Consider the following 26,189-nt stretch of genomic DNA (forward strand, 5'->3'; position numbering starts at 1 on the left):
GCAAGGCTCTTTTTTCTTATATGGCTAGGTAGTTTCTTGAATAAAAAGATAGAGAAAAAGCTCTTATTTTCTCACTTCTCTCCCTGCACAGTTTTCTTTAAAGAGCACTTTCCACACTGGCTAGACCTTTATCCCATGGCACTTAGGGCTGTGTCATCTTTTAAAAAAGGATGTTTATGTTTTTATGCAGGACCTATTGTCACTAATTTAAACAACAGAATATCTCATGTCTTTTAGACAAAGCACAGCTGCTTATTTCTGTTTCAATCAATCAGGAAGAATAAAATCTTTTAAGCTGAAAGTAAGTATATCAGCAACTATTTCAGGAGGTTTTTAATACTATTCAGGATGCTGATTTTCACTAATGTGTCTATCTTACATATTCTTCAATGATTGTTTCAGGCTGGACTAGATTAATCTGAGGCAACTGAATAACGTAACACTTATTTTGAGATTGAGAATTGTATCATGAACTAGCTGTGGATTTTTACAGTACAAAATAAAGCAAAATTTAAAATCCTATAAATTCTCCAAAAAGCTGTGCACATCTTTGCTTTCCAGTTCCATATTTTTCCTCCCTTTTCTGTTAGTTTTCACCTCTGATGTTGTTGCCATTAAATCCTTCCTATTGCATAACAGTCCATTCAATGACTTCAGGGTAAGTCCAGATGTGAGGTTTAGTCAGCACAGTACCATGTATTGGGGAACCTTGACCCATTTCTTTCTTCAAAATTCTAGGGGAATTTTTGTTTATTTGTTTGTTTTTAAAAACAGATACTTTATAAGTTGAAAAAATTGCAAAAATTTCCTTAGAGCAGTCCTGCCCAACCTTAATAACTCTAATTTTTCTGGCCATGAATTAGTCTGTCAGTCTCATGAGCTCTCTGAGATGAATCATTTCAGACTCCAGTTTAGCATTTTCATAAACATCTGCATCACTACTTAATAAATTACTCATTGCACCTTAAAGCAAAATGGTAATGCCTGCAACAGAACCTCACTATAGTAACATAGTGAATGAATAAAACATGTTTGTGCCATGGGAAGTACAAGGAAATGCTGCTTCCTTCCACTCTCGGCGTGTCGGATGTGCAATTATTGGGTAATTAAGTTCACCTTACATGACAGGTGAATGACATTCCCACACTGCTGTTCCAAGTTTGCTCCTCAAGCAGGCTAAATATGTTGTACAACAACATTTCAAGCAGAAGCAATGCATAACAGCTACTACAGTGTATTTTGTGGGCAAGAATGGCTCCTGTGCCAGTTTCTGCTACCATGGGTAGGCAGGATGTACTTTTGATAACATGTGAACTAAGAAACTCAGTAAGTCAGGGAAATTCCTTAATTAGAGTAATCACAACAATGAATGAGTGTGGGGAACTGGAGTCATGATGGTTATGACTTCTGCCTTTTCTTTCTTTGTTTTAACGTGATTTCACCCATTTTTCAGCTGACAAGGAGTCTCATACCACATTTGCAATTCCAAATGACTGACTCCTATGAATCATTTTCAAGAGCTGTGTAGGAAATCAATTCTCAAGGGAAGGGAAATATTCTTCTGATTAAATTGATGTAGCCTATTCCTCATTGCAGCCTTAAGAGTATTGAGAAGAGATATTTTTGTTTGAAAATATAAAACCTGCAATTTAAGAAAAAAAATTCATAGCCCTTGTTGCTGCATAAGAATTCACAAAGCTGTGGTATTTAACTCTTAAATTGCAGAGTTAACTCTGGGAGAGTGTTTTTCTTGTGATAAGTCAGCTAATGTTTACTGTATGCAGGGGTATTGTTGAAGCTTTGCAATCAAGGAAAAGCAGATTTCAGCTCTGGGTGTTTCCACTTATGAGCATTTCTAATGGAAGTTCAGACAACTGAAAAGATGGGAACCATTTCTTTCATTGCAAAGCTGCGAATGAACTATGCAGAGCTGCAATAAAATCACCATTTTTCATTATTGTGAAAATAAGAAGCATTCACCAATTCTCCAAGTCTGCAAAAGGGACAAAGCAGAGAATGCTGTTTCAAAACTCTTTCCTTTAATCTGTTCTCATGGATGTGGCTTTGTTTTAGCCATTCTTTTGCAGGGTTTTGTCTGGGCAGCATGGAACTTAGGTAGGAGTTTTGCCCTTCATTCCAGCCTGTAATGAAGACTCCTTCTGAGAACAGCAAGAAACACAAATTGGTGAAAGGTTTTATCTAAATGTGAACCCGGGTCCACACCTGTTACATAAAAGATAGGGAAAACCTTTTTTTTTATTAAGTGCCCCAGATTTTCCAGTCAGAAACTGTGATGCTAAGGTAAGTTCCACTGCCTTCAGATCAGAAAACAGGGTAAATGGGTAGTCAAATGTTTTCGTTTCATCAAGAGTGATTTGAAAGAGATACAGAGGATTCTTTAAAAAATCAAGAGAAAGTAAACACCAAGTCTACTTGCAATGTTTGGAGATAAAACACATAATTTTTTGAGGTCTCAAGGACCTGGTTTTACTTCTCTTTCATTCTGAAACATGTAGCTGATGTTTTGATAGACAAGGAGGCTGTGCTGGGATGATGTTTTATTGCTACTCTATTCACTGAAAGCAAGAGGTGTGAAAAATCAAAATAAATAGTAACTTTTATTTTTTAATGGGTCAGAGTTCCATATTTATCTTTGTGTTGGTTATAAGAAATATCTAAAAAAAAAAGACAACATAAGATTGACTAATAGAAAAATTTTAGGTGTTAGATTATCTTAGTATTTATTCAGAAGATGTTACTAAGTTTGCCTGTTATTTCAAATTTATTCATATAAAATTTCAGAAGAAATTTGTTACCAGTGTTTGACCAAAGGGGTTTTTTTGTACAGTGGAATTTCTTCCCATGCTTGTATTTCTGTAGCTAAATTTTGTCCTTTTTCTGTACTCCTGATGCCTCCCAATAGCTGTGGAATCAACATATTCCATTAGTACACACCTTGTGCCAGGGTCATGGATACAGACTTTAAGACTTATTTTGCACTGAAATATTCATGGGCAAGAAATCACCCTTCTACTAGATGGAAGCTTATTCCGTGTTTTGAAACCTATTTTCATATATATATGTATAATGTAAAGATATGTATGTAAATTAAAATATATATGCAGCAGTTACATTTTAGCAATTCTCTTTACATAAAATTATTATTACCATTGCTGTGAAATCATTAGTAAAATATTGTCAAATACTGGTACTGACAAGCAGAAAAAAATCTCCAAACTTCTAATCTCTGGCTTTTCTGTCTATGTTAATTTTAGTTTACTTTGAAATGCTTATCCATCAATATTCCCATGAATTAAATAATTCCAGAACTATGACTTCATGCTTATTGTTGACACAGGGCATGTTCACCTTTCGCAGGCAAAACAAAATATCTTTCATGGATTCATTGCTGCTTATAGCATTGAATAGAGCCCGTTCTTGATACTGAAGGAAAGCCTGGATAATCTTCTCTGTTCATGGCTAACTTGGGGTTTTTTTCAAAGTACTGAATGCAGTAAATGAATATTTCTTTACAGCCCTTTTAGTATACTTCATGTTTCTAAACCAAGGTAAGTTTGTCTCTGAAACTTCTCTGTCTGATGGGGATGGAATTAAAAATGAATGCTTATGTCATGGCTGTTTGAAAGATCTGAGAACCTGGTATGATGCAGCCTGATCTAAGGAACATTGCATTCAATGAGGAAGGGAGATAATGAAAAATGCAGGATTAATGATCACCTATTTCTACATTTCATCAGTTAAAGCTCCAGTGTGTACTTGGATACATATGCATTATTCAGAAAAACTCTTCCAAGTACTTCATTGACATATAGGAGATTTTGAAGACTGTGACAAATATGTTTCTTGAGTTTCTCCAAAAACTGGTTTACATTTGTTCCGTGTTTTCACAGGAAGTCAAAGGTGCTCATCTTTAAATCAGGGCAACCAAAATTGTACTTATTCTTAGATTTTTATTGTTTTAAAATATTTTCTCAAGTGGAAATCAATGTAGTAGCCTGTAAGTAAGACAACATGAGTCTGGTGTATTTTGTTTTGAAGGGAGAATTCCACAGGATCCCACCTGACCATGGAGAATAAAAGGCCCAATCAAACATCACAGCTCCATAATATTCAAAAGCTCCTGTGGATGGTAAGTAGTCTCTTCTAAAGGCAAATTGAGAAGAGATGACCCTGGTCTTTGCTGTGTGTACATTCATTGCACTTTTCTGAGGCCATCACTGCCTTCTGTTCTGGAAGAAATTCTAGAGTCTTATTTTCAAGATTTGTGTTGCACAGTGAAAAGTCTCAGAACATATTTGAGTGTCATTTAGCACCTTAACTGATCTACACAGAAAGGAAATTCTCAGCCATGGTGTGTAAAAACCTATATGTTGCATGTGACTATTGGCTGTTCCCTCCTTACCTGTTTTTGTAATGTACTATATTCTCTTCAAAAAAGTGCCCAACTAGTTAAATTCAAGAAAATGCTCAGTATTTTATTAAGGAAATAAAGTTCCCAGTCCTTAGATTGTCTGTTGTATGTTAACATTCTCTTAGAAGTAAAGTAAAACGCAGACAAATGGCAGGATCCAAATACTTTTTTTGGGGTTGATTTTCTGGAGAATACAGCACTAATAAGTAGGTAGAGAAAAGCTGCCAGGGTGTACTTTGTGCATCTGCCATCTGGTAGCTATATAACACAGTTGTGGTGGTCAAGCAGGTGGTGATTAACCATGATTCAAAATGATGTTTCACAGCAGGCATGCCCAGCAGGGAAGGAAACGTGGCTTTCACAATATTCTGCTGGAATTCACACACTGGGAAGAGTGAGGTGACACACAAGTGCTGTGGGCAAGAGGGACTGGGAGCACATGGGAGGTTCCCCTCCCTTGAAAATTGTCCGTGTCATTCAACCCTCTGCTGGTGCTGCAGGGTTGTTCAAATAGTTCTAGGAATAAGGATAAACTGCCTTATGTTAAATTTTCATTGGGATTTACACAGATGGTTCTAGAATGCTGAACATGTCATTCAACAAAATAATGAAGTAAGAGCTTTATTCTACAGTGTCAGAATCAGTCACTGGAAAGCAACAATTGTGCTTGATAGAGGTACAAATCTTCAAATTGTTCCATTTTGGAATCTTCAGGAGGCCAAGTATGATTAAGAAAAAAACAGGAAAAAAGTGTAGTCTAGAAAAATCAAAGATCTGTTAATATTGTGCCAATATATTTACTTGGAACAATGGGTAAAATAAAAGATGTAAAGATAAATGTAGAATAGAATACAATTCTGCAATCTAGAAAAGCAGGATTAATGATCCTGCTTTTTATGTTTTCTTTTGCACAATTCTGTTGTGAAAAATCCAATCTGATCATCCAATGTTGATCATCCAATGTGATTGAAAATGAACATAGCATTTAGGATGGAGAATATGGATATTATTAATTTTAATACTATTAACCAATTTTAAGTTAAAAAACACACAAGGTCAATGTCCTCTTAGAAAAGGGGAAGTGTACCATCCTTAGTACCATCCTGCCCTGCAGATTCATTTAACATTACATGGAATTTTGGTTGTTTGTGTTATAGAGCTATTAATACACACTGAAGCAGATAAAGAACAGTGGAATGATCAGAGAAAGGAAAGAATATCATGCAAAAGAGTAAACAAGCTTGGCTTGTTTGGTTTAGCAAAACACAGATGGAAGGAGGGATATGATTGTACTTGATAAATATGTCAAGGGAAATACCAGGCTGGGAGCTATTTAATCTGAGACTGTGTTTGCACACAGAAAATTTTTATAAAGCTGGCTATAAGCATATTTAGGATTGAAGTTGTAAACTGCTTTTGAAATATGAGATACACCACTTGTGAAGGACAAGAAGCAGACTAAAAACTGAAATACAGAAAATTCCATTTAAACAAAAGGAAAAAATATTGTCTGGGCAGGTGAACAGCATTGCACTCCAACCTCTAGTGGAGTATGAGTGGATAGTTGCATGTGTATTCACCAAAGGAATTCAAGTGTACTCAGAAACAGATCACATGCTCTGAGTATTTTTCAAGTGGTTGCCTTGGTTCAAGATAAGGCAGAACATTTCAAAATACACAATTCCCATCTATGTCAAACAGACACCTGATACTAAAACCAGTTGTCTTATATTTAAAGACTGTCCAGAACAGGTAATATTGTGTTTTGCTTTTTCATGGAATTTGATTCTAAAAGTCCTCTTTGTTTTTTTGTTTTTAATTGAGTAACATAAAATAAAGGAAAATATTTTCTGAAATACTTTAAGTTTTCGGGTTTATTCTTATAAAAGTCCTCTTTGTTTGTTTGTTTTTGAGTAACATAAAGGAAAATATTTTCTGAAATACTTTAAGTTTTTGGGTTTATTTTTTGGCTATTGCTTTTTACAACTGCAGATTGCTTACCTTCATTTTGTGGAAAGGATCTGAGCAAGGAATCTTCTAATCTTGCTCTGTTATTACCTTTGCAGAGTTAGCACTGTAGACAGCAAAACAAAGAAAACTAAATCCCTAGGATGCTCTTTCTGAAAAAGATCAAGACTTATCTTACAAAAACTGAGGCTCTAATGAAATGAAACTAAAATGCACTAATTTTGTTAATCTATCTAAATTTTACAAAATTTTCCTTCTAGTATATTAGGAAGAAAATGGTGCTGTTCATTCATTTATGCACATGAACAGATGAAGTGTATGTGTGTCTGTATGTATATATATATAGATATATATATACATATTAAAAAGCAAATTTTATATATAAGAAATAATTCTTAAATATGAAAATATCTCATTTTTTTCATTACAAGAATATTTTGTGGTCAGTTATCCAAAAGAATAATAAACCCATCCTTGTGACTTAAGAGTCACAGAGCACCACATCACACAGCACACTGACCCTGTGTTTCAGAGAATTTTATCAATGCTCCAGACTCTTGTGTGGTCAGGCAGATCAAGTGGATTGTACATTCACAGTTTTGCCCAGGGCAGAAAACAATCCTGGTGCAAAAAGGAAGAAATGCATGTGAGAAAGCTGGGAAAGATGCAATACACGGGTATTTCTTTTCATTTTTTCCTTCTGCTATTGATATCTTCCATTTGAGGACTACAACCCTGTGAATGTTTGCCACAAATCCTACTGATCATGTTTTCCTCCCCTGCAGTAGATACCCATAACTTAATTTCTTCTGCTCTGGCTACTGCTAGGTATAATTTTTTCTGATAAAACATAGTTTATCATATTTCTAGTTATCTAAACTGGGCTGTGCAGTGTGGTGTGAACCACTGATCTACTCCCACCTTCTTTTCCCTGTACAGCAGTAATTTTTCAGTTCATTCAGCTTGTTTTATGGACATAGTCATAGCTTCACTATTTGCTTCTCTGTAAGCTTGGTACAAGGTAGATGATGTGAAGGCAGAGTTAGATTTTCTTCCAAAGGACCAAGACCTAAAACAAAATCTTTATTTTAATGGATAACTTGATGACTTCAGTATAACGGTTTGGGAGAAAAGTTCTGCAGAATCAGATCTAGGGGGGTTTTTTTTGTGGTGGTGGGGGTGTTTTTGTTGTTTGGGGTTTTTTGGGTTTTTTTTTAGTTGTTCTGGAAATACATCACTTGTGAGGATCTTACCACACTGTTAATTTACAAAGTATTTTATCTTTTATATTATGCTTTTTGCCATGCTCACTGAATTAAGAAACCCGTTGTAGCAGCTCTGCATTCTAATTTATGATTTAGATAGGCTCTATTTATTGCTCAGTTTACTTCATTCTAGGTCAACAGCTTTAATTAGAGTATTTTTAGCAGATCATGAAATACAAGTGCACGCAGACATGGAAATATATTAACCAGTCCAATCCCAGCACTTTGTGCTACAAGTCTTTGTTCCTGTATAAGCAGAAACAGTTACTTTTTTTGTAGACTTCACTAAGCATTTGCCATCTTTTCTTGCATTCACCGTTTCTCCCTGTCATAGTTTTGCTTTTATTCTACTTTTATTTCCCCTGTAAAGGCATACTTCTTACTAGTAAAACATAATGGAAAGTAGTCTTCAATCATGTTTCTACTAAAAAATTTGTAACTCTAATAGAAAGCTATACTGAACAAAAGGCCTTTTCTAAAATATTATATTTCTTCAATGTTTCCTGTGGACTAGGACTGAATTAAGGTGTTTATATTTCTAAGTCAAACATTTGGGTGGGATGTGGGAATTACAATTTTGGCATGAAAAAGTAGAACAGTTGCATCTGATTTACTAACATGTGATGGAGATTTTTTTGTTACTTGACTTTACCGCTAGAGACATGTTTAGAAGGTCATATGCATAGGCTGAGGGAAAAAAAAAAATAATTCAATTTGGTAAGAGGGATTGTGGTCCTTGAATAAACCCTGGGCTGGAGAGTGGCATTTTTTTATACTAATGCATCCATGATTATTTTTCAAGTGGAGGCCATTGTCTGCTAGTCCAAGGCTCTGATAAATCTTCAATTCCTGTGCTGATAGTGTGTCAAGCAGGGCTATCTTAAAATTCAGGCTGTTAGAGCACTGTAAGGAGTCAGGAGTTACCATCCACAGCCCAGGTTTTTCTGGTATTCAGGTCTTTTTGCACCCATGCTCTGCCATCCATCGATCCCATCAAGTCATGTGGCAAAGCAGGATTGCAGTTCCCATACTGATGATCTGGGAGATGCTGCACAGGTATGGAATCAGTTTGACAGGGGCTTAGGAGAAGGTTAAGTGGAGGACAAATTACCACTGGTCTCCAGAAGCAGTTAACATTGATCTTTATAGCACCTTTATAGCATCTTTATAGCAAAATAATATACATTCTGGCACTGCACTTTATAGATTCTGCATGACAAGTGATAAAAGTTATGAATTACTTCTATCAGGCTTCATTTTTCCCTGCTTTTTAGTTAATATTACAAAGCCTGATGTAATTACCCATTTGGCAGCTCTCCTTGTCAGTCATCTGCTGATTCATAAGCCAGTCAAACAATATATTACACTCCAGATCATCTGTGAGGACTTTGCTGGCACAGGGCTGGCATTGGATTTGGTTTTCAAGGATATTTCAGCAGAATCAGAGCTATCCACAGGGTTCCTGTGCCAGTCCTGTCTCCTTGCTGTACACAGAGCTGTAGGATTTTAGCCTGCACCTCTTCTGTTGCCCAAAATGACTTGCATGCCTTTCCTTTCCAGGGAACAGAGAGCTGTTCTGCTTTAGGTATAAGTTTGTCGTGTCAGGAAATATGGCAGGTGCTGACTTTGTGGCTGTTTTGGGGATACCTAAAAGCAATGTGGAAACCTGCTGGTTCAGCTTGAAGACCTTTAGTTGCCTTTGTTTCCCATGGCTTGATAGCCATTACATATTTTGGGGTCCTGCCTCCCTGCAAATACATCAGAAATGTATAAATTACAAGCACATCAGGGCCAGGGAGAATTTTCTTCACACGTTTTACTAAAAAGCTAAAAAAATTTGCTGAGCACCAATTATCGGCACACTGAAGTTCTCTCCTCAACATCTTTGTCTCCTTGGTGCACTTTCCTGCTGCAGCTCTTCTCCTTGTGTAGCTGTATGAGTTTCTGCCACTGCTCTGCCTTGCTGTGTGTATTTTGTCCTTCCAGGTTAAATCAAACTATGTCCAGATAAACAAGGGACTTTGCTGAGGCCTAGAGCTAGGCTAAAAAGGGCAATTGTTTTCACAGATTGTTATGAGGATTGTTCCCTTTTACCTTTTAACAGATCTAACTTCAAGGTGTGTGGAAAATATTAACTAATTTTTGCATTTGTAGGAGTATAGCTTTACAAATGATGTTGTAAATGATAATGCATTTGCTGACCATTTTAATAGTTGGGTAGGAACTGAGAGGTGTTAAACAGTTCTTCATCTTGGATTAATTTTTAAATATATGATCTTTTTTTGCAAAATTATTTTTCAGGATTTTTCACGGTTATTAGTTTGTCAATAGAATAATAAAAATCTCATATATAAGTACACACAGAGGTGCAGGAATAAAAACTAGAATGACTTTGGGGAAGGAAAGGGGAAGGAAAAATGCTTATCCAGAAGTTACACACAACTTATTCTGAAATCAGGAAAATTCCAAGTATAATTTTCCATATTTTATTAATTATTAGCTCATTTTTTCTTAGAAATCATGGAAACTGAAGAAAGAAATACCAGAATCTCACAGAGAAAGGTGCTTTTCAATTAATCCTAGACAGAATGCAGACAGAAAATGTTGAAAATCTTGGTAGGATATAATTTATTTATTTTTCTCTTTCTTTTATAATCAAAGGTCTGAAAACAAAATGTCTAACTTTCAAGTTATTATTTTTTTTATTATTAGCAGTAGTAGTAGTAGTACTACTACTACTACTACTACTACTACTACTACTACTACTACTACTGCTAGTATTAGTTTTACAAGCCAAAGAACATCTGAAACCTGAAGGTCATACCTTTGTAAAAAAAGGACAGCCCTCAGGCCCATCATGCAAACCAAGTGACAGAGGTAATTTGAGCATAAATATTAAAACAGTAAGTATTACCTCTGAACTGTAGTAGGTGTTAATTCTACACTGTATCTGAAAACAAAACATCTCCTGAAAACCAAGGCCATTTCTTAAGAGGATGCTGAAGCTTCCTATACAAGACTGTTCATCTCTTTATGACACTGTTTAGCAGTAGTGGATGTGACAACATTAATTTAGATCAAGGTTACCAAGGTTAGCACTCCATTGATATGAATGAAGAAATTCAGGTTCATGTTGAGTCCTCCAGATAAGGCAGGACTAATAGGCTGTAAATACAAAGGTTGCACAGTGATGAAGGGCTGGATGGACTGACTTAAAATCTCAGCAGTTGTGCTCTTCTGCCACATGCCTGTCAGCAAATATTTTACAGGACATCTGGGCTGGATCACACTGTCTTTTTTTTTTATTCTGGAGGAGTAACTGACAGGGGATTAAGATTTTCATCCCACTGGAAAATTCTCCATTACTGCAGCAGGTCATAATTAAGTCAAAATGGCATTCCTATTCTCTCTGCAGGAAGAAACTGACACCCTGACTCCTGTGCTCATTTCTTGCTCAAGTGAACAATGTCTATGAGCTGCTCCAAACCAGCTCCTTATGGCTATGGGCATTGATGAATTCTGGTCTCTGTGGTGCTAGAGTTCTTTGTTTCCTGTGGCCTGAAATTTCAATAAATTCAGTTTACAAATAATGGCAAGGATTTGGTGTTGTCAAGCTGAGCAAAATAGCGGCAGTAGCAATTGAACATGTGCTTATATTCCAGAGTTATAACTGAGACAGTGAATCAAACTCATATATGTGAGCAAGAACAGAGGAGTCAGTATGGTCCTCTCTCTGAATGTGAAATAAATGAGAAATATGTGTCAAAGGTTTCCTCTTATTCATGTCAAAGGAAAGGGGAAGTATAAGAATCACCGAAGTTCCAAAGACAGAGTTCCTTTCAATACAGCACTGTATTGAAAGGAGCACTGTAATCTATATTTTTTTTTCCCAGATAAAGTTTAAGAAATGTGTCTCATAGCAGATGATCATGACCCAAACATTAGAAATCCATATTAGAAATTAATTGCACACATCTAGCAAAGAGGCTTACTAACATCTGGAGCACCTTAGCTCATGAGTACTTCTTAGATTACTAGCTACTTCCAATATTGAAACTAATTTAAATCCACTTTTGATTGAAATCCTTGAATTTTTCATGCATCTCTGCATGTGAAAATCATTGGTTTATTGTTGATGCATAAAAAAGATATCCTTTCCATCAAACCAGATTCTGCAAAATTTATGAGAAAAAATAGCGTTTCATATGTGCACCTCTTCTGCCTTTAAAAATAATAAATCTGATTCCAAACAGGTTAATGCTAAATTGCTTGCCTAATCCCAGTACGTAACATCTTAGAAGGAGTGAAATTTAAAATGCAGAAAGTAGTTTTGCTACATGGGAAAATGGAATCTGCTTTTAAACTGATGAGTTTGGTCCAATGTGGTTAGGAAAGGGACTCCCTTACTATAGAATGCTCTCATTCGTTTTAACATGACTATTTCATCTTACCCTCAGCAGGCTTTTCAATTCAGCTACAATAATTGCCATAAGTTGAAGCTGAAGTCTGTAGTTGGGCTTTACCTTGTAGAATATGTCCCTGCCTACTTCTGTGCTGCTTTGGCCTCACACCTTTAATTGATAGTCTTGTTTTCACTTTGCCATTTCACTTTTTGTTAATTAGCCTTTCTTCTTACCAAGGGTGATATTTTTTCTTTATTGATATTCCATTCACAGAAAAGCTCAGCAGAAAAGAAGTGTTTTCTTCCTGGCCAATGCCCAGTCATTTACTTATTTCCTTTCTGAGTTTTTGGGGTGTTTTTCACATATAAAGAAATATGTGCCTTTGTCTTTTCTGCCTCTTGTAAATCATTGATGATCTCATCAGAAGAGTGGGGGCACTTTATGATCATGAAGCTAAGCTTGTTACTTTTTGGTTGCTTTTTCTCACGTTCTCTGACAAACCAAGACTTTTTTATTGAGATCTGTTCTTGTGAATCCTATTTCAGGATTAAATTTGTTATGCTGTATTTGGATATTCCTGGAAAGTGCTTCATGATACATTTTAGAATCTACTGTCAAAATGCAAACACATTATTTTTATGCATTCTGCAGCATTAGACACCAAATGTGGCAAAGCCATTTCTAACAGACTTGAATTCAAGAGTCATCTGCTTTTTGGTCTTCTGGCACAAACATTACTTTTAGACACAAAGGAAAAGGAAAAAAAATGAGCTGGTGGTAGATTCCAAAGAAAGATTAAGTTATGGGTTGTGATTAAGTCTTGGAAGTTTTGCTTCATATTTATATTTGATGTCATCAACTCATTAACTGTTACATTAACACTAGCAATGCATTCCCATATGGCTTGAAGAAAGGTGAGCTCTCTTCTTTGCCTTCTTATCCTTGATTTCCATGCACAAGCAGGAGTGTTACTGAATCAAAAATGTCTGTGCAAGCTTCCTTATTATTTTATCCTGCTTGGGAGAGCATTATTAGCTATATTTCCAGTGCACAAGGTCTACTGATATTCCTCACAAGAAATCACTTTTCATACAGTGGTCATAAGCATCAATAGGAGATAAAGTGTTTATTTCAACGGACTCTGCATTAGGTCCTGGTTGCCCTAAAACTGTATTGTTTGTTTTCATTTAATTAAATCTCTGTAACAGAAGAAAAAAGAGAACATTTTCAATACTGCTGTTTTTATTAAAAGACATGCTTCCCACTTTATCCTGCTTTCCACATCTTCTGCTGCTATATTCCATTTGTATTCTTCTTACTCATTGGAGTTCTGTGGGTGTGAATAGAAAGGAATCTGGTACTCATGACTTGTTTGGTGATAGCTGAGTTCTTGTAGGTGAAGTGGAGAAGTGGTGCCAGACATTGTGGCACTAGAGGCCAGCTTCTGACAATCTGTCCAGAAATGTCAAACTTTACTTTGAAAGTAAATACACATTTATAAGCCTCCAGAGAGAAATTCCTGGACAAAATTATTCCAGAGGTCATACTGACATTCTATTTTTCATGTAGAGTGCTTCCCTTTCTTGATCTGTTTGTGTGTTCTGTGTTTCACCCCCAAGACAAACATTTTAAAAGCAGATTTGTAACAGTCTCCAGAACACCATCTAGATTCTCCATAGAATAAATTTGCACATTGTCTTCCGGGCAATTTTTTTTTTCTGCTCTCTGTAAACATATTTGAACAGGTGCTTCCTTCTTTATCCACCACATCTCTTCAAGGCAGTTATTGTTTGTTTCTCCTGTCCCTGATTTGCATTTCTTTTTGGAGATTTACCAAACAAATACAGTACAATCTAGCATCAGTAGTTCCCTAGTTCTCCTTTCTTTCAGTTGTTTTTCCTTTGGAAGGATATGATGGCTGATTTCCTAGCACATCTCATTTCCCATTATTAATTAAATAATGTAGAATATATGCCTATTTCTAACCTTTCATTTTTTTAAATGAAAGGTTAGAATGTTTAAATATTTCCGTCTCCCTTGCATGTCTGAGATGCTCCAGAGATGGACAGTGTTTCTGCTGATTCAACACATAGCATGGTTTTGTATGACCCAATTTCTTTCCCTTTGAAATCAATTAGGACTTTGCTGATGAGTTCAGACATAGAGGTGTTTTTCAAAAAACACACGAGAAGGAGGAGGAAGAGGAGGAGGAGGAGGAAGAGGAGGAGGAGGAGAAGAAGGAGGAGGAGGAGAAGGAGGGAATGGTGCTCCATTGAAGATGTTGTACAGCTGCTGGTGCTGCAGCTCAGGTCTGGAGCAGCCCTTACAGGTGGGTGGGTGGCTCCCAGGGCTGTCCCCTGCAGAACTGCTGAATGCACTGGTGAGAACATTTGAATTTTAAAGGTGTCAAGGGGAGAACTAAGGCATGGGAATTGTTCCATAAATCAACTCCTAGAATCCTGTTACAGACCACAGAGTTACTGACTTAGCAGTTTTATCTAAACCATTGATTCTTGAGAGCTTTAAGGATAATTTGCTTAAATCAAGGTAACCTTAATTATGGAAACTTGATTAATTGCTGCAGTATTTCAGCTTTCTTGAAACATATTAATCCTAATAGAGGCACCTAAGTACCAAAGCCTTGACAAATACCTAGTGTTGTGTATACAGCATATAATTTATGATATTGTTGTAGCTGTTACATTCAAACACACATTGTTTCCACCAAGTGTTACTGCACCATTTTATACAGCTGTTTGTGACTGGCCTAGAAATGTATATAACATATGAAATGTAATACAATGAGATACTCAGGAAGATGTCGTGCACTGCTTGCAGAAGTGAAGCACAAAATGAGCAAGAAAGAACTAAAGTTGACTTTGATTGGAACGTAGGCGAGTAGTGTAGATCTGCTCTCCATGTAGTTTAAACAAAGTGGAAAAGCAATTTATAACTAAATACAGTACTGTGTGTACTTATCTGAAATTGCAAAATAGAGCTGCTGGGTTATGAAGTTCAGATGAAATTGTACAGTGTTCTTTGTCTCCTACTCATTTCACTTAATCTCTTCTCCCAAGGGACCAGGTGGCTCAGGTCCTTAACAATGAGATCTGATTTCCAATTTTTGGTGGGTTTTTTATTTTTATTTTTTTTTATTTTTGGTGACACATTGAAAGCATTCTAAAACTGTGATTTAGTTCTGGATTGCCACTCAAAAGAAGAGACTGTTAAGCAAGTAAATGCTTTATAAATATTCAATATTAATATTTTCCTTCTCTCTCTTAAATTTGCTACCAGTGGTAAAACTGGCAGGTTAATATTCCCCCTGAAAATCTGTCACACTGCTTCTGTCATAAATGACATCACATTTCAGTGAGACGGTTGCCTTCAGCATTAGATTCAGAAATGTCTGTTCTAGCTGCCAGCTTGAGCAAACAAATTTAACAGTTTTCTGTTGACAAGTCTTTCCTAGCTTGTTAACTTTTTGATTGTTCGGCTGAACATAATGGGCATCAGTTTTCATAGCTGCTCACCATTTTACTGGTTTGAAAGACATTTGGGTTTTCAGCAGGAGCTGAGCAGACAAAAGCAAAGCTCCAAAAGGGTAGGTGCATGAGCGATAATAAATACATACATCCACTTAGAGCAAATAGCTTTATAGGGTAAATTTACAAAAGTGCACAGGTTTACAGATGAAAAGCAAGAGACTAATGGATTCAGATGCTCAAGCACATTTATCAGTCCCACTAAGCACTCACTTGAATCTTAGAGCATCTAAATACCATTTAAAATATAGCCCTGAGCAATACTGTGCTCCTTTGATCCCTAGAATAAGTGGAGCCTGAAGGCAGTTCTGTATCACTGGGATTATCGGAGGTCCCAGTGATTTGTAACAAGCCATCACTCTGCTCCTTTTCACACCCTCCAGAGCTTGGGTGGCTGGTGGAGAGGGTGCTGCCTTTGTGCTGTGGAGATCCTCATTGCAGAGTGCCAGCTCAAGGGTCCTCAGGGTTGCTTGAAGCTTCTCCTTCTACAATAGAGATGAAATTCAAGACAAAATTCTGCTCACAGATGCTTAACACTCAGCAAGTAGGAAGAAGAGGCATGATGTGTGGTTATATAATCTTTATATCCGTAAAAACATACTGGTTTTACAAGGAATTACGGTTTTACAAAGATGTAGGCTCAGGCTTAGTATTGCCAGTATCTAAACTTCATGCTATAAAAATATCATGCAGTTACCATGTTTGCAGATTGCATGGAAGAAAAGCTGTCTCTCTCTTTTCAGTTTATTATATGACTCAAGAAACAGGCTCTCTAGTAAAGCTAAACTGCAATTAAGAGTATAGTTTCCATTTAGTCAGTTATTTTTAAAAACAATTGGGAGTAAGGAAACCTATCCTGAAATCAATGACCTGCATCATCTGAGATGTAAGAAATAGCAAGTGAATGAAAAGTAGAGATTGTTAGGCCTTATTTGGAGTCTACTTTTCTTCCTTCTTCATGTCCATTTTTTTGTGAGAACCTGGCAGTCAGATAGAGATCCCTGGAGAAAAGGGCATCTGTCTGCTCCTTGTTAAGAACAAAGTTCCAGGCAGTCTCCTAACATGGGATTATAAGGTTCTTTTTGGACTTCATTTGTCATGTAAGTGCTCTGCAGAGAAGTCAGCAGTGTTTACATTTAATTTAGGCACACATATATAAATATTTATTTTAATATATGTGCAATAATGTTCACATGGTGTGTGCAGAAATGCAACTTATAAGCACTTACCTTGAATTCTTTTAAGATAACAGGGAGTTTAATAAAATATAGAGGGTAGTTATTTAACCAAAAATATTCTTTTAAATTTAATTTAGATATTTTAAACTATATTTTAAATTAAATTTTAGAGACTGAGCTTTTGACATAAATAATGTTTAATCATCTTGAGTATTGAGTCTTAAGTGTTGGATATATGATTCATGGTACCACATAGAAGTTAAATCTGTGCTATATTCTTTTTATAGATATCCCAACTATAGCAAAATCACACATGATTACCTGAATGATGGAGTACATGGCAAATTTTGGATTCCTTCTATTTAATCAGGAATTCCATTGTACAGGGTAAACAACCAAGTGTTTCAGTTCTCCAGAGATGATAAGGTGCTTTCTTTCACTATACACAAATATGTGGGTGGGAATGACAGGCTTCTACCATCAGGAGTCTTCAAAAAGTCTGTATATTATGGTATGTGGGAGGTATTTTTTGTGATGGTAGTAGTTCTTGCTACATAAATAGCCGTGAACATTTCAAGACAAAGAAAAACAATCATGCTTTCTGTGTGCTTTGGGATAATATTGCAAGTGCTATGTTAGCTCGAAACGTTAGACATCTTCCATGTGAGGAATGCTTTCTTCAAATAGATGTTTCAGCAGTTCTGTTCCCTACACAGCTGGGACTTCTGTCATCCTTTGAGCTTTTTGGTTTCCTCCTTCATTTAGGATTTCACATTATGCTTATCGCTGCAGGCTCTTTCTTCTGAGTCCCTTTGACTGTCCCCAGGCTGTCTGCCACCTGTGGTTGCAGCTCTTTAAGAGCCAACCCTTCAGTTAAAGGGGTTGTGTTTGTAAGAGAAATGTTCCCCATATCCAGACCAATATACGTGGGGCTGAATTCTGTCTTTGCTCAATGCATGTGGGCTCCAGAGTTCTTGTGTCTGGCAGGCAGAATGCTGGAGTGTGAATTTCCAGCATGGAACCTGACCCTAACTAACCCTTGGCATGAATATGCATCCTACTAAAAGCAAGATATCTTGTCCCACTTTCTGTCAGTGTTCCCTACCACAGTAGCAGTCTCGTTCCCACTGTGGAACACTGTGCAGTCCCTTCTCTGCTCAGGCAAGCTTGAAAATATGGATTTTGGCAAAACTGCTGAAGACAATTGAGTACTGGGGGACTCATCCTCCAGGACATAAGGACAAGCCAAGTGGAGGGAACAACTTAGGAGTCCTGAACAGCAATCCTTTCCAACAGGCTGAGATATTTTATTTATGAAGAATACTAGTGATGTATGGCAGTTTAAGCATTTACTAATCTGCTTAGTTCAAATGCTAGGACATTTGAACAACTTCCCATGCCACTCATTCCCCATTGAACCATAAAGTTATAAAAGGAAAGAAGGAAACTTTTAGCCAAAAAATATGCTTAGGACCTTAGGTTTCCCAGAGCTCAGTGTTAAGTCTGAGCCATTCAGAAACCGCAAATGGCCACAGGAAGGACACATCATTTAAATGAATAATCAATATAAAACATGATGATATTTCAGTATAAAACATGAAGATATTTCTCCAAAGAGTGTCACCAAGATTATACCTCTATACTGCTGGCATAGTTATATCTAGATTTCCAGTCAATAGTATACACATCAAGACACCTGAAGTGTTAGAATATAGATTAATTAAGATCCATTTTCTCCCTTCCAGTCCTCAGATTTTAGAAAGCTTTGACAATGGCGATCTTTTAAGATCTAGAACATTGAAAATGGAAGGTGGATTTCACAACATCAGCATGGAATCTGGCTAAATTTAAGTCCTAGAAGGAGTTTACTAGGGCTGTGTGAGATCTAAATTTGTACTGAATAAAATAAGGGTATTTCAGGAAGCTTCATTTTGAAATGGCAACTTAATCAAAACCACTTTAATCTTATCTCATAAAAGAGAATTTTGAACTTGCCTTTGAAGCAAGAACTAGCCATATATCCAGTGCATCATTCTATGGAACAAAATCTTAATGCTTGCCTGTAAGAAACCCATTTTAAAACCATTGTATCCATATCCACTAGCACAGTCGAGGAAGGGAAGGATTTCCCTGTGCCTGTGTGACTGGTGTTGGCTGAATTAAAGAAGTCATCATTTCCAGCCCTCTCTATACTCTCTACACAATGTTTTTACTGTACTAAAACGTGAACATTTTTCTCATATATTATCTAGGACAAAAAGGATGACATTTACCACTCAGACTGTGGATAGCCTAAACCTATCAAGGTAAAACAAGTCTGTTCAGATGTTGAGTTTTCTTAGTGCTGTAGGAGTAGCAAATAATCTATTTGCCTACTCTACTATAAGCTAACAGATTCATCAGGTTTGAAAATGTTTCTGCACCTGATGAACTGGTTTTACACTGGGCTATCACTAATCAAAACAGGTGTTTTTCTGTAAACCAAGCAGTTTTCTGAGCAGTCCAAGTAGGGCTGGAGATGGAAGAGGGACAGATGATGACAGAATCACCCAGTAAAATAACATGATAAGAAATGTTATCCTTCATCTCATGTCAGAGTTAAGGCTGATGGATAAAGACTTGCCTTTCAACTAATTCAGTGCCACCCTAAAAACAGCCTATGTATTTGCTTTATTCAGTGCTGAGGACTAATATTCTTGCTGCTTCTAGAATCTAAAAGCATGTGTCTGTTGGGATTGCAACTGCCAAACACTGATTCCCTGTAACTGAGAATTTTCAGATCATATTTTATCTACAAGATAAAATTGCCACCTTCAGTAAAGACCTCTGCCACTTTTCCCATTGACTCTTTTCCCTTTCTGTATTTTTAATACCACCAGATCCTAGGGAATTGCACTTTAAAAAGTAACGCCTAAAAAGAAAAGTAACACACTGATTCCCTGAGTTGCTGCTGCTACACTGTCAAATAAAAAATAAAGCACAATAAGATAAAAATGATCACTTCAACAATTTTATGACTGTTAAAAGAAAGAAAATAAAAACACCCACAACATGACAACAAAACCCCCTCTGACTCTTGTCTTGAATGGAATTTCATCAGTTTACCAGAAAGGGAAAGGACTCAACTTTAGAATCAGGTGCTGCCACTCACTCTTAGTCAGCACCTTCCCAAAGTCATCTTCTTATTCTTAACTTGGGTTTCTAAGGTATCTGGGCACTTCAGATGCTGAATTCTGGTTGTCAGTCATTTGTCTACAGACTTGTGAGTGGTTTTAATGATAGTTCAATCTTTTTCTGGATGTACTGTGAAACTGTGCTTCAGTGCTGATGTGATACTTGCTCCGAAGTTCTGCCTCGGTGATGGGAGCTGATGCATCACAGAAGGCATCATGGTTTATTCTGTCTTTAGAAATCCTTATATTATGGCATAACAGTGAAAACTGAAACAAATATCTAGTCTAATATTTGAAATAAAATATAATATTTTGTTTATCTTACCACTAAATTGTGTCAGACTAAAAGTCTGGGAAAAAGTACCCATTTTTTGTCTGGAGACATCAACTGATAAAAACTAGTGCTTTCCTCTGAATTTTGTTCCAGTAGTTTACACCCTTCATTCTTACAGTCTGAAAAACCAGGTCAGTTTATATTTTCATTGAGCTTTCAGACAATTTCTGCAGTTGGTAATGTCCTAATTTTTCTTCCTGAATGAAGTCCACAGGAAAATCCTCAGAGAATGACAGTTCTAGCTCACCAAACTCCAGAAGGATCACACTAAGTTTTCATAGGAGGCTCTTTGTGACATATGGGAGACTTCCATCCTTGGTCTAGAAGGGTCAATCCTGTTCTTCCCAGCTGTGCTAATACTTCCTCATCCCTTTATTGCCATAGAGCACATAAACCCTCCAGTTAAAATTTGGGACTTTCTGAAATCAGTGTAGGAAAAGATTCCCTTAGTCGGACTATATTTATTTATAGGTTTGCATTGCAAATGTGGTAATTTCATCAGCATTTTGATTTGGGCTTTTTTTTCCCCAAGATAAAGTTTGAATGACTTTGGTTCTTTTTATTTTTTTCTTTTTTTTTTATTTCCCCAGTTTATTCATCAAGAACACCTGTGATTTTTTAAAAATTTCAAGGTGATAAACGTAAGAGTCTTTTTAATACTGAAAGACAGGACTATTGCCCACCTACTACATAAATAGAGGCAGAACATGTAAAGGTTAGTAAGGAGATATTGGCTCAGGCAGAGTTTGGCCCCACTTACTGTTACAATTCTACCAAAGCAGAGATGAGGTTGTCATAATTCTTTAACTTAAAAACTCCAGAAATAAAAAAAAGATATTTTTAGGCACTGTGTCCCACTGTAAATAACTTAGCAAGATTGCCTGAGTTCAAGATAATAACTACAACCATTAGGATTTATAGAGCAAATTCAGTCTGCTCTGTTTCCTGAGATGGGTTGTAGCTTTATGAAGTAAAAATTGTCAGTTTTACAACAGAAAATTTAATAGTTAATTAAGCCTGTTAGTTCATTATTTCATCTTGAAAATTATCTCATGATGATGTAAAGCTTAAGAGCAATGCCGTGTAAGGAATTGTGGTCACTATAAAAGACCCTGCCCCATATGCCTGTCAGAATGAAAACACATGATAAAGTGAAGGAATGAGTTACCTTTCAGACAAATCCATGTGCTTTCATACAACACATGTGATCATAAAAACAAGTAAAAAAATATAAACCAGGTGCAAAATTTCCTGTGACCAATCAAGGAAGTATAAACTGAGAGCAAAAAGGAAGGTTTAGTATTATTTCTGAACAATATTCATAGAGAAAAGCACATTAAAAAAGTGTGAAGAGTGTAAGTTATCAATGCTATATTCCTTGTTGCACACACTATGAGATTTGTACATAGCTATCAAATTCAGTGATGTCTATTTCACCTCAGCCTTGCTACCTGAAACTTGTGTAGGCACAGCAAATTGACAATAATTCAGATTATGCAGGGAAGCCTGTAACATCAACACTGGTTCTAGGTTCGGTTTTGCAGAAGGAAGGTGGTAAGAGAATATTGTATTGTAAAAGCGCCTGTGGTTTGTCAACCCTTGTTTTCACACGAAAAGTTTTTTTGTCTAAGTGGTGCACTTGTGTTCTTCTTTCTTACTGTGTTATGCATAGCTATTTCACATTATGCAAACTGACATGAAATTGTGGCACTATCCCCTGAACTGTGACATCTTGCCAGCTGGCAGCAGTTACATGGGGAGAACATAGACTTCTTGTAGCACAGGATATCTGTAATGACCTCTCTGTGAGGAGCAGCCTAAATTTCTACATGTATCTTGATCCTGTGAATGTGAAGAAAGTGTGTGGAAGTAATATGGGGGGATTTTGTTATGTCTGATGTTGTATCTGCTTTGCAGCTGCTGGGTGGTTTTCTGTGAAGAGCTGAAGGAAGGTGAAAAGTTTGTGCCCTCTGTCTCTGGCCAGATGTCCAAGGAAGGACAAGAACTATTGCTACAGAAATGTATTCCCCAAGCACTGTCACTTTTACTGCCTGGGGAAGGTAAACATTTTCTCCTCCATCAAAGCAGAGGGTTACTCAAATTGCTAACTGATCCAGTTCTGGAAAAACTGATCCATTCCCTTACTCTTAATTTTCTACTGGGACTCTGGCGAGAGACCTTTTACAAGGGCATGTAATGACAGGGGAAGGGTCAATAGCTTCCAACTGGAAGAAGGTAGATTTAGGTGACCTCTAAGAAAGGAATTTGTTATTTAGTTGAAGCATTGGAACCAGTAGCCAAAAGAAGTTGTGGGTGATCTGTCCCTGAAAGTGGTCAAGGCCAAGCTAGGGGGTATTTGAGCAACCTGGTCTAGCAAGAGATGTCACCATGGAAGAGGGGTGGGACTAGATGACCTCTTTATGCTCCTTCCAACCCAAACCATCCTATGATTCTGTGACTACTTAATTCTTTAAGGGCAGCCTCCATTGTGGTGGAATGTGTGTGGCTGGTTCTGCTACATCCCCAAATCCTTCCTGTACAGTTTGACCTCACACCAGACTGGAAGCTTATTAAATCCACCCTCTTTAATGAAACAGGTTTGTGCTCATTTCAAGAGCAAAGGCAGTACCTGAGTATAAACAGCTATGGATGTGTTGTTGCTTTCATCATTCAACTTGGAGGTTTTCCTCGTTGACTGTACATACATCAAAAACACATTTCATGTTCATCATGCAGTATAGCAGGAAATGAGTACTGAATTGGGAGTGAAAGAGGGGGGGAAAAAGCACATAAATGCTAGCAGCACCCTCCAGCAAAAACATCTCCAATGTTTCAGCCACTGTATTCCAGGAAGTGAAATTTCAGTTTCTATTATTGCTCAAAATAACTAAATATAGAAGCAAATGAAAAATCTGTCACAGAGGGATCCTAACATAAAGGGCATCTTTTTCCCCTCAAAGCTTTATGACCCTGCCTGAATGGGGGTTAAAGGGATGTAAGTAGAAGCAGCACATGACAGATAATCCTTCAGTTTCCTTTGAGGTACAAAAGGCAAGCCTTAGAGGTGTGAATCTGGCCTGTGTGTGAGACAAAATAGCAATGAAATGTGAATAAAATGGAAACAAATGGAACATTCCCTAGCCAGGGTCTGCAGTGTCACCTCCAGCCCAGGAGACAGCCTGAGCCCTGGTCTCTGCAGGTACCTCTGCTTTAGGATCACTGTCTGCTGCTGCTGCTGCCACTGCCCACAGAGCCTCTTAACAAGCAGAAGGTGTTAGCTGAGCTAATGAGACTGGAAAGGTGCAATGAAATCCCTTGTACACTAAAGCTTTTGCTGTAATTCTGGGTCTTTTCTGTTCATTGTGGTGAAAATGTGGCAAAGGAAATAAAAAACGCTTGCTGAATTCCGGTTTTTTGGAAACCACTGGAAGATTTTCATAGCTTTGAACAGAGGTTTTGCTTTAAACTAGAAAGAAGGATCACTTCTTTGTTCTTTTTACACTGTTCTTAAAATCTAGATAGCCCTAAAACCTAGGGAAATTGAGCAATTCTGCAGACACCCCACCCTCCACATATTTCCCCAACAATTGGTGCTGATAATTAATATAAGTTTTATCCTAGAGATTTTTGCTCCAGTTGAACTTATGTAACTTATTCTTTTGAAGCTATAAAAATTATGTTAGTATGGACAACAAAAGTGTTTTGCCAGCTTTGCCACAATACTAGACTAGGCCATCCTCAGCCACTCAATTATCAAGTTTTGTGTGAATTTAATTTACATAGAAATGTTTATCCATTCTTATTCAATCTTCCATGCTTCCTCTTCTTGTATTACATTATTTTAGCTGTTCCAAAAGAAAAGCTTCACTTAATATGTTCTTAAAATTTTCACAATTAATCAAATTATTAATGGCATCTTGTTTCTCACAATCTGCCAGGCCAGATTTTACTGTCTCAGTGATACTAACCTGGAAAGGTGCTTTGTCATGAGAAGATATCCTGCAGAGCCAAAATATTGCTAATCTTCATGCAACATATGATTTACAATATCTGGATATATACCAAAGAAGAGAAATTTTGCCAGATCTACTGGTATTTTTTAATCTAAGGGAGATATTAGAATTATGGAGATGGTTCTTGCAGGTGTTTTATGATCTGTATAACAATCTTGCCTTGCCATAATGAGCATCAGACTATTTGATGTGTTTGTTAAAGCATGAGATCCTGGAGGCATGTGAATATGAAAGCCTTTCAATTTTTATTTGAAAACATCTGAAAATCTCCTCTTGTGGCTGCCAAAGAACCTTTGGAAAATGTGTGTCACACAGGTTCAAAAGTCAGAAAGAAAATAGAAAGGAATGAAAATATACTTTTAAAATACCTAGAGAAATAAAAGTGTTGTTTTTAGTGCCTGACTTCAGATGCTTTATTGTTTACAATTGCAGAAACTACTATATTTGTGAACTACAAGCAAGATATAATTTTATAGAAATGAAGATTAACAGTGAATTACAGGGTTTTTTTTTCTGTGATGTGCATGTAAATCTGACATATGCCAGTGTTGAATACAAGATATAATTTTATAGAAATTAAGATTAACAGTGTTTGAATTACAGGGGTTTTTTTTCTGTGATGTGCATGTAAATCTGACATATGCCAGTGTTGAATTTCACATGAAATACAAACTCTTTTTGCTGCTAAAAATCATAATTTCTAGTAAAAAAACCTCTTCTGTTAATATTCCTCTAAAATTTCCATAACTTTTTGGAACCTAAATTGACCTTTGAAAATTGGAGAACAACTCAGCAGTTATTTTAAACACTTTACCCTTGCTGAGTTGCTAAATCAAGATAAATTATAGTCAGCCCTGGACATGTTTATGAGCTTGTTGAGATCACAACCTGCAAACAGCACAGGGTGTTTTCTTCCATGTGCAGCTTCCAGGAGCAGTTTTAAAGCCACAAGGAGACACCAGATCTGAGCTTGAGCTCCCCCTGAGCACAGGGGCCTTAAATGGAGAATGCTGATGGCCAATTCCTAAGATGGAAATATATTTTCTAAATGTTTTTTCTTAAATATTTCTGTCTGTCTGGACATGGCTGCTGGGAGGAAATATAGATGTGATGGGAGTGGGTAATTGTTGCCTGCTTTTCTTACTTAAGTACTTTCACAGGACATTTCAAAGGGCATAAAATGCTCCCTATTCAACCACAGGAACTTCTGGGGATGAATGCCACTTTGTTAAATGTTATAGACACCCTCTGCAAGGACTTTAAATGACAATGGCCTCCTGAAAACATAATGCAATATATATATAAATATGGTGCTCAGAATGTGTAATATTTTAAATACTTTCAGGAGTTTCCAATAAGTTCCTGTGACTTCCATGTGTGCCAGTGGGGTTCAGAATGAGGGGACAAATTGGTTTTTTCTGTTGACTGTGTCATTACTATTGATAAAACGGACACATTTTGGCCTTTTCCATGTTTTTGAATATTCTGTACTTTTGTTGTAAGTATTTTGTTGTGAGTATTATCTCTCCACTTCCTTCCACCACAAGAAAATGAATGCTGGTGCATTTTGATCCTATTTTTATGGCACACATCTAGAACAACTCTGCTAACCCCCTATTTTCAAATTATTTTACAAAATACCAATTCCTGCATTCCAAACAACTTTCCAACCTATTAATGGGACATTTGTTCCTCATTGTAGCTACAGCATTAACCTGAGTGATGATAACACCTGATATGCAGTGTGAATTCATTTCACAGATCTACCTGCAGAATAAACTGGGGCATGTATACAATGATCTCTTTCTGTTGCATGTGTAAATATTGGGTCAACCACCTCTTTATTTGCTCCAGGTGTAGTTTGCAGTATGCAGATGG

The 26,189-nt window shown here is 36.8% G+C and overlaps 1 long non-coding RNA gene across 1 annotated transcript in view; it reads left to right on the top strand.

The window, feature by feature from the left end:
- Positions 1-6,978: 6,978 nt before the first annotated feature.
- Positions 6,979-26,189, top strand: part of LOC120506195 — a 67,958-nt gene continuing 48,747 nt past the window's right edge. The window contains exon 1 of the long non-coding RNA XR_005628444.1: positions 6,979-7,077. This is a non-coding gene — a long non-coding RNA (uncharacterized LOC120506195). The remainder of the gene's footprint in view (positions 7,078-26,189) is intronic.

The sequence above is a fragment of the Passer montanus genome, unplaced genomic scaffold (genome assembly GCF_014805655.1).
Source record: "Passer montanus isolate IOZ18808 unplaced genomic scaffold, ASM1480565v1 scaffold102, whole genome shotgun sequence".
NCBI lineage: Eukaryota > Metazoa > Chordata > Aves > Passeriformes > Passeridae > Passer > Passer montanus.